Source organism: Acomys russatus, chromosome 11 (genome assembly GCF_903995435.1).
Source record: "Acomys russatus chromosome 11, mAcoRus1.1, whole genome shotgun sequence".
NCBI lineage: Eukaryota > Metazoa > Chordata > Mammalia > Rodentia > Muridae > Acomys > Acomys russatus.
In genome coordinates, this window is record NC_067147.1 from 24,698,688 (window position 1) to 24,707,950 (window position 9,263).

The 9,263-nt window shown below is 37.5% G+C and overlaps 1 pseudogene; it reads right to left on the minus strand.

The window, feature by feature from the left end:
• Positions 1 to 3,349: 3,349 nt before the first annotated feature.
• Positions 3,350 to 8,310, minus strand: LOC127195319 (gem-associated protein 8-like; annotated as a pseudogene).
• Between the last annotated feature and the right edge of the window lie 953 nt (positions 8,311 to 9,263).

The following is a 9,263-nucleotide window of genomic DNA, read 5'->3' on the forward strand; positions in this document are numbered from 1 at the left end:
ACAATATAGTTCCTACCATCTATAATTGTATGTCCAGGATATGATATACTCTTTCAGCTTTACAAGGAAATAAACGTTACCACATACATAAAAATATAGGTACCTTTGGATAATCATCACAGCTTTGAAAGATCTTTGGAAGCAGTCAAAGGTTTTAGAAAAACAGAAAAAAAAATCAAGAGAATGCAAAATGCTGGTGCGTTGTTGGTATTTGTTACTGTAATAAGTTGTATTCAGTTGCTCTCTGATCAATTCATAAATGTGAGTAGCACATTTAGTTGACTGCCTCTGCTGACTGTCATTCAAGTCCAACTCTTTTTATACTTCTGACGTCATGCCTATGAGCACCCTTCCCTGAATCAGATTCTGTTGTTTATGACTCACTTTAGTTTAAGCTGAAGCCATCTGTGTGGCCAACGGTTCGAAGCTATCCAATAGAGCTTGGGTACATAGATGGTATACATGTGGTAATTTCAATCTACATTAGTATAGGGTAATCCTATTATTTGTCAATTACAGGATCCTTTGAAACTTCCAATTTGTGCCAGTGACACAGAAAACCTCCAACAAGGCTATATCACCTAGTATTTGCCAAAAAGTGCCACTGGCTTGGGATCACAAACGTCCAAGACTTATGTGGAATTATCTCTTTAAATCACCATAGCAGCTACTATGAAATGGAATGACATCACTTCTCGACCTTCCTTCCTTCCCTTGAGTTACACACACAATCCCTCGAACCTTTACAATGATCCTTCCCCCCCGCCCCAATTTTGAAAAGAAACTCTTTTACTCCATAGTATTGTAAGTCTAGCAAGCTTTTGGGAACTAGTTAGCTCATGGTCTTAAAAAGGCCACTTTTCTAGCAGATAATAATTTCTCCTTGTATTCTAAATCTTATTCTTTTACTCAAAGAAGAGGCAAACTACTGCCCTTTATCAAAAACCTGCTCTTTTCAGCAAATAGGGATCTCCACAGAAAAATGCATGTGGAAACAATGCAAAGATCCACAGACTATGGAGATAGGGATAGATCTTGATAATATCTCCTATATGTATGCCTCAAGGAATGTCATGGAAGGGGTATTTGTATAAGAACCAGAATACAAAGAAGTCTGCTATATAGCAGTCATCTTTTGAGAAATCTTTATTCAGATAAATTGCCCATTTCTGTTATTTCATTTCTTGATGCTTAGTTACTTTGAGTAATTTATGTATTGTAGATATGAATCCTCTCACATGGATAAGTGCAAATATTTTCTCTCATTCTGTGGGAGACAGAAAGGTAACTGTTTGGAAACATTAATTTTTTCTACATTACTCATAGTGTTTATCAGCTCTAAGAGTTTTATTATGGAGTCCTTAGGCAGTTTGTATATACAGAATTATGTCTTATATACAGAATTATTTGCAAGTAGGGAATATTTATCTCCTTCTCTTGCCTTTTTGCTTTATTTAGGACTTCAGGAACTCTACTGAGCAGGAATGCAGAGAATAAGCAGCCTTTTCTTGTTCCTCATTATAGTAGAAATACTCCAATATGCTATTGTTTCCTCATTTTCCATTTCACAGAATGATTTGAAAAGGATTGATTTAAGTTATTCATTAAAGGTAATGATCACAAAAAAGCATTTGTTTACAATAGTCTTTAAAGATAGGATAGAATTCTACAGTTAATTCCTCATGATCAGATCTTGTGTTAATTAGGGGATTATTATTGTTGTTGTTATTTCATTTTAAGTGCCTGTCTTAAATCTAGGTAAGTGGTTTATATCATCCTAGTTTACATTTTCATACGTCAAAGAAGTAAAGGCAGGAAAAACTGTGGCCAGAATATATTGTGTGAGAGGAGAATCTTTTCAATAATTGTAAAATAAAATAATTTCATATGTCTATTTGGGAATTTTCAGCTTTGAGGATCATTCATTTTAAAGATATAATAATATTGTTTTCTGAAGTTCATTTTTACCTCTTGTTTTGGCTACCTTTTCATCTATAATTGTATTTATTTGGATTTTCTCTCTTTCTTTTCATTAGTTTGTCTAATGAATTTTTAAAATAGTTTATCTTTTCAAAGAACCAGCTTAATTTCACTAGTCCCATTATTGATTTTAATTTTTATTTCATTAATTTCTTTCTTAGGTAGCTCTCTCTATATATTGTTCTGTTCAGTGTTTCAGGGTTTATGGCCACTATTAATTTGAGATCTTGTAAGTAGGCATTTTAGAGTGATACATTTACCTCTTAGTAATGCCTCTTTCATACCCGTGGCTTTTGATATTTCATGTTTTGTTATAAGTATTTTATTTACTTAATAATTTATCTAATGGGATACTCTGGTGGTATCTTATTTAATGTCATTAAGGTTGTCTGCTTTGTGCCAGATTTTTTTTGCAGATGATTTATAATTTTATTCTGATTTTATACGCTGAGATGTAGGGAGCTATTTCAAGTTCCCGTACTTACTGAAGCATTTTTTTTTTGTCCAAATGTATATTCTATTTTAGAACAAATTCCATGGCCTTCTGATGAAAAAAAATGTGCTATGTAATGTTTCAATAAAATGTTTTGCAACTGTCTATAAAGTATAATTACACTTTTGTGTCAATTAGACACTGTTTCATTATTTTGTTGTAGTTCAGAATAGTACATCCCTAAGTTTTAGTAGTATGTTGAAGTCACCTGCTATTATTGTGCTGTGGTTAGGCTATAATTCATGTTAGTAGTAATTATTTTAATATTTTTGTTGTCCTGGGTTTACTGGGTATATGTTTTTAATTATAGTACATTTATAATTTAATTTATGGATTGTTTACTTGATAGGAATAAAGTGACTTTATCTTTCTTGCCTAGCTTTTCTTGATGTGTATGTTGCCAGCTATTAGAATGTCAGTATTGCTTCTATGCTGCCCCTATACACTTGGGATGTTTTGTCTTTTCATTGCAAGTTGGTGTCAAGCCTGGGAAGAGAGTTAAGTTTCTTGTAGACAACAGAAAGATACATTTTATTTTATTACCCAGTCAGTCTGTGTCTTTGCATTAGAGAACTGAGACCAGGAATATTTAGTTATTATTCAAAGATACAATCAAAGGAGAGAAGGAGAGAGACAGCTGGAATTGAGGAGCATTTGAGGGATAGCATCGAAAACTAGTTCAGTGGAAACTTCCTAAGATATATGAAGGTGATTCTAATGCATTTTTCCAAATAATGAAGTAAAAAAGATTAGAACTAACCATCAATTGTCACTAATTAACAAGAGTCATTTACCAGTACCAGGACTGGGGTGTATCTAATTGAATTGTTGGCCAAAGAAGGTCCCATGTAAGTTTCCAAACAACCCAGACTTTTTCTAAGATTCTTGATTGTTCTCCACAAACTGAGAGCAAGTCACCATTGCTGAATACAACTCATTGTACATGGAGATGTCAAGCTGTTTCCTACATAGAACATGCACCTTATGTTCAATGATATAGGATGTGAAAAGGTACTCTGCAGACTACAAAAGAAAAATGTAAACACCAAACTGCCACAAAAATCTTTGCTCTATATTCTGTACTGCCTGAAAATTGTGTTAGGGCAACAGTGTCACAAAACTATGTGGGTAACCAAACAAACTCTGAATTGACTTAAGGCCCACACAGCATGATGGGAGCCATAACCAAGAAACAGATTTGATGGCCCAGAGACCTAGGGTTAAAAACAAATACCACTGGTCTCGAAAAATAAGAAAGCAACAATAAAATGATTTCTAGTGATATTCTGCCCTGCTAATAGAACAGTACCTCCCCCAGCAAGTATCACAGAAGTTTTTCCTGTAGCAGAAGGGTACAAATACAGAGACACAGCCAGGCATTATGCAGAGGGTGATACCTTGGAGCACACACCTCTAAACGGAAAAGTATACATCAAATCTCTCCACTCAGAGCTCAGGGAAACTCAGAGAAGAGGAGGCAAAACGAAGTGCAAGAATCAGGGATGGAGGACACCAGGAGAACAAGGCCCTTTTAAGTGAGCAAAGGTCTTACAAAGTCAGAGAATGAAGTAGCAAACACAGGGCAGAGAAGGGTCTGCATCAGGTCCTTTGTATATGTAGTGTGGCTTTCTTTTTAGTATTTTTAATGAGATTCCTGAATGTGTGAAGGCCTGTGTCCCTGCATCTGTATTTGTTTTTTGTTTGTTTGGTTGGTTGGTTTTTTAAGCCTTTTCTTGGACTCTTTGCTCTATTGTTTTGTTTTATTCTGAGGTGTTAATTTTTATTTTATTTTTCCTTAGAAACTCGTCTTCTTTCTTAGGAGAGACATAGAAGGAGTAGATCCTAATTCGATGGAATATTAGGAATATCTGAAAAGAGTATTGAGAAGGAAAACTATCATCAATACATAGCATATAAAATTATTATCAATAAAAAAAAGTAAAAGAAATAAGAAAGGCAAAATTAATTTTTAAAAATTCCAAAGTTAAGACCCCCTGGAATAAAATATTTCTAAATTATCAACAACAAAAAAAAAAAAACCCAGAAAAAGAAGAAAAAAAGTAAAGAAGAGAAAAAGAAAAGGAAAGGAAAGGAAAAAAAAAATAAGAAAGGTGGCTGAGCAAGGGATGGGGAGGAAGCTAGTAAGCATCCTTCCTCCATCAGAGGCCTCTGCATCAGCTCCTGCCTTTAGGATTGTGCAATGATTGAGTTCTTCTGACTTTTTTCATTGAAGAAGCGTGATAGGGAAGTGTAAGCCAAATAAATCCTTTCCCTACAGTCCCCAGAATATATATGTCAGTTGTAGTCACTGTGTTCATTTCTGTATATGTTCAATTCTTTGAACATATGTATAATTGTTTGTAAGCAAGTGTCTGGAGATTTACTAATGAAACATTAATGTGGAGTTTTTAATTATATGAGGGGAGATTTTGCCGTGAGACCTGGGCATTATGGGTTCCTTTGGTTTTGATTTAATCTTTTTGCTAATGTCCAAAGTAGTGTGTACTCCTACTGGCAATCAAAAGCAGATTTAGAGTTAGCTGAGGGAGGTAGGAGGGGTCTTGGAAAGGCCTAAGGGGCAGACACTGGAAAGAGCAGGTGTTAAGAAGCACATCTGGCCTTGCTCTGTGGCTAGAAGTTCAATATGGCCTATGGTTAGAGACTTAAGGAACCGAAGAGCAAGTAATTGAGATAAAAAGGAAAAGGGGTCATGGGGCTGGTACTCAGGCAAGAGCATCACAAGGGATAAAAGAATGAGTTGTAGGGATTCCTCAAGAGGCATGCAGAGTGTTATCAGTCCTTTACAGTAACCAAAGGGTAGCTAGCAGTAGGCACATGAAAGTCTTCCTGTAGCTGCCTGAATGTGGCAGGAAGGCTGAGGACAGGGCATTTGGGAGTCCTAAGGGCAAAGGGCCAAGAAGCAAAGAGCATGAGAGTAGGACCACGTGTGCCTACCAGACCTCCTGCAGGAGCTGGACACCGTAAGAGGCTGGAGAGTGCAGGTGATGGCTCTAGGAGCAGTGAGGGTGAGGATGGAGCAGCAGAGAGACTGAGGCACATCATGGCGGAAGGGCTGAAGCAAGTGGAGTACTTCCTGAGCAACCCCTTGCAATGGGACGTTAATTCTTGTGTTGTTTCTGTGTTGTTTCTTAGATTTACTCACGCTGGGCCTGCGTGGTTCTGTGTCATAAGGCTAACAGGCCAGTTTCTAAATGTTGGTAGATGTTACGGTTACAAAGGAAACAGAATGTACCCTATTTAAGGGGAAATGTGATTTTATATTTCAGCGTAGGGAATACTCTGAGTCCTGGTGCAAGGAATTCATTCCTCTTCAATCTATCTTTAAACTTGTTCAGAGTGAAAAATGAACAAGCATTGTTTTAAAGGTAAAGTTATATAAGACCTATAGTTTAAAGAATTTAGAGAATTAATGTTCTTCTTGGGTAAATAGGAGACAAATCAGACTAGAAATAGCCAATGTTACATACCACAATGAATGATACATTTATATGCAGTTATTAATTTAGTTTAAATATTTAATTATTGTTTTATATGTAAATATACTGTCTTAAATTATAATGAATGTGAAATGTTCTTTATCAGTTTATATTACTCAAATGTATTTATTTGTTTATTTTTACAAATGAAGTTTTATTGGAACACAGTCACATCCATTTGTCTACTCAGTATCTGTGGCTGTTTTTATGCTATAAAGACAGGGTTAGGCAGTATGACATAGACACCGTGGCCTGCCAAGCCAAAATTATTTACTCTCAGGTCTTTTATAGAGCATGCAGCATGATAGCTAGCTGAGTGACAACTGACACTTGTAGTATTGTACACTGGCATCATTTTCAGAGAGCATATGTGGATAGAAGCCCAGTGTGGGGTGTACTCCTGGGAGCTAGCATTTGGGAGGAGGAAACAGGAGGATTTAGGAGTTTGTGGCTAGCTTGGGCTATAAGAGAACTGGTCTCAAAGGAAAGTAAAGAATAAATGACATGTAGCTTAAGCCTTTTATGACATTCAGGAAGGAAATTCAAAATGTGAAACACCAGGCAGTATCACTAGGCAGTAATTCCAATATACTGGACTCTGCTAAAAAGAAAACCAAGAGCCGGTGCAATGTGCAGGATTATCACTCTATGTCAGTGAACATTCTTGTGTTGGCAACAGTATACCTCCTGCTAAATGGCTAATAAACTGAATCCACCATGGTGGTATACAGGCCTCTTTCTCTGAAAAAAAAAAAATACCAGGAGAGATGAAGAGGAAGAGAGGCTAGAAGGTCGAGACTGTGCTCATTAGGGTCCCTGTGTTCAGGGCTCAGAACTTCAGGGGGATGAATGACAGGCCAGCGCTTTTGCTGCTTGCTGTCACAGTACTTGTGAAAGCTCAGGTGCACAGCAGCCTCCATGGCCAACATGTTGGGAGCACTGTCCAGATACAAGCGCTTCATCTTGGTTTGGCACCACTCCCCAGGCTTCTCAGATGGAGGTTCCACTGTCCAGTGGCGGTTGTAGTACAGGCTATGGTTGGCTTTCACGAGCTTATCTAGGTGCTCCGCGTCCAGCTGCTGTTGCTACTTCTCTTCTCTATGCTTGTCGGTCTTGGCAAAGTATTGGAGGAGCTCTTTAGTGATTTCCATAGTGCTCAGGTCGCATTCTACTTCGTCATCTGAATCGGACTCCAGCTCTTCCTCTTCACACAGCGTTTCTTCTTCTCTTGAGGATGCCTGGGTCCTACTACAGTCATATGGAGGCTGCCCAGTGCTTTTGAGATAGGAAGCACTGTCGGAAGACTCCTGCCAGGCCTTGAAAGTCCCAAAGATGACCAACAACATAAGCAACAGAGTTCCAGGAAAGAGCTCCATGAAGGGAGAAGCATGGGGAATTAAAATAGGAAATCTGGTAAGTGAAGACTTTCGTGGGACATGCCCCTTGGGCTAGTATGCAGATATAAGTGAGTATATACCATTTGAGTCTTTCTGTTTCTGGGTTAACTCACTCATTATGATCATTTCTAGTTCAATCCATTTGTCCACAAATTTCAGGAATTCCTTGTTTTTAATAGCTGAGTAGTATTCCATAGTGTAAATGTTCCACAGTTTCTTTATTCATTCTTGTACTGAGGGACAATTAGGCTGTTTCCATGATCTGGCTATTATGAATAAGGCTGCTATGAACATGGTTGAGCAAAGTTTCTTGTGTGCTGGAGCATCTTCTGAGTATATTCCAAGGAGCGAAATAGCTGGGTCTTGAGGAAGCCCTACTCCCAGTTTTCTGAGATAGCACCAGATAGATTTCCAAACCCGCTCAAACTATGGCACCAGGTAGGGCCAATACAGGCAGTAAACTTCAAACCCTACCCAGATCTAGCCAATGGACAGGACATTCTCCACAGTTGAGTGGAGAGTAGGGTCTGACTTTCACATGTACTCTGGTGCCTCATATTTGACCACTTCTCTGGATGGGGAGACCTGGTGGCACTCAGAGGAAGGATAGCAGGCTACCAAGAAGAGACTTGATACCCTATGAGCATATACAGGGCGAGGAAGTCCCCCTCAGTCACAGTTATAGGGGAGGGGAGTAAGGGGAAAATTGGAGGGAGGGAGGAATGGGAAGATACAAGGGATGGGATAACCATTGAGATGTCATATGAATAAATTAATAAAATAAAATTTAAAAATAAACAAAATAAATAGGAAATCTATGGACTTTCTGTAGGCATTCTGGTGGCTTCGCATTCAAACCATTGCATGGATGATAATGTCGCCGGTATCTTGCATATACTGGGTGAGAATAGCAAGATGCAGTAGCTTTCCATTTTGATGCCATTGCTGCTCTCTCAGATTGACAAGGTCCAAATGGGTGCTTGTGTAACTGGCAACTTGCAGATCTCAGGTGATGGGCAACAACAGGTCTAGTTCTCATAGTGGCGAGAACATGGTTGAGCTCAAATTTATCTTAAATGTACCAAATTCTCTATGAATGTTTTGGTTCTCAAAGTTATCCAGTATAGTCCATCAATCACCAAACATTTTGGATTTATGAAGAATTTTTAATGTGAAGAAAATAAAGTTCATTTCTAAAACAAGTTCATGGCAGAAAATTGAATTAATTGTAGCTAGTCCATTCACAATAATTGTTTCCTAATCTTACAAATAAGCTATAAAGAGTTAAGGGCCATGAATAAGAAGCAACTCGTCTCCTGATTCCAAAATGATAACAAACTTGGACAAAGAAATTACTGCTTAGTCACTGGTGCTAAGTATGACTGATCATTCTACTCTCTTTTAAAATTTTTATTTATTTATTTATCTATTTGTTGTTATGTATACAATGTTCTGCCTGTATGTACACCTGCAGGCCAGAAGAAGGCATCAGATCACATCATAGATGGTTGTGAGCCACCACGTGGTTACTGGGAGTTGAACTCATTACCTCTGGAAGAACAGTCAGTGCTCTTAAGCGCTGAACCATCTCTCCAGCCAATTCTACTTTTATTTATACATTTAATTATATATTCACTCTCAATATAACATTAACAAAAATAATGCTCATACTATTAATAATGGACCAAAAATAATTCTGAATGATACATTTTTACATTATACCGACTAGCAGGAATTAGAATGCCATTGGACATTATTCTAACCAACTTGCTCCAAGGCTGTTTCAATTTTCTAAAGTTCTAAAACAAAAAACAAGGAAGTCTTTCCTATTTAGGTGGTCTTCAATAATATTTATGCAATAATAATAAAGGAATTTCCACCAGACAAAGTTTCAAC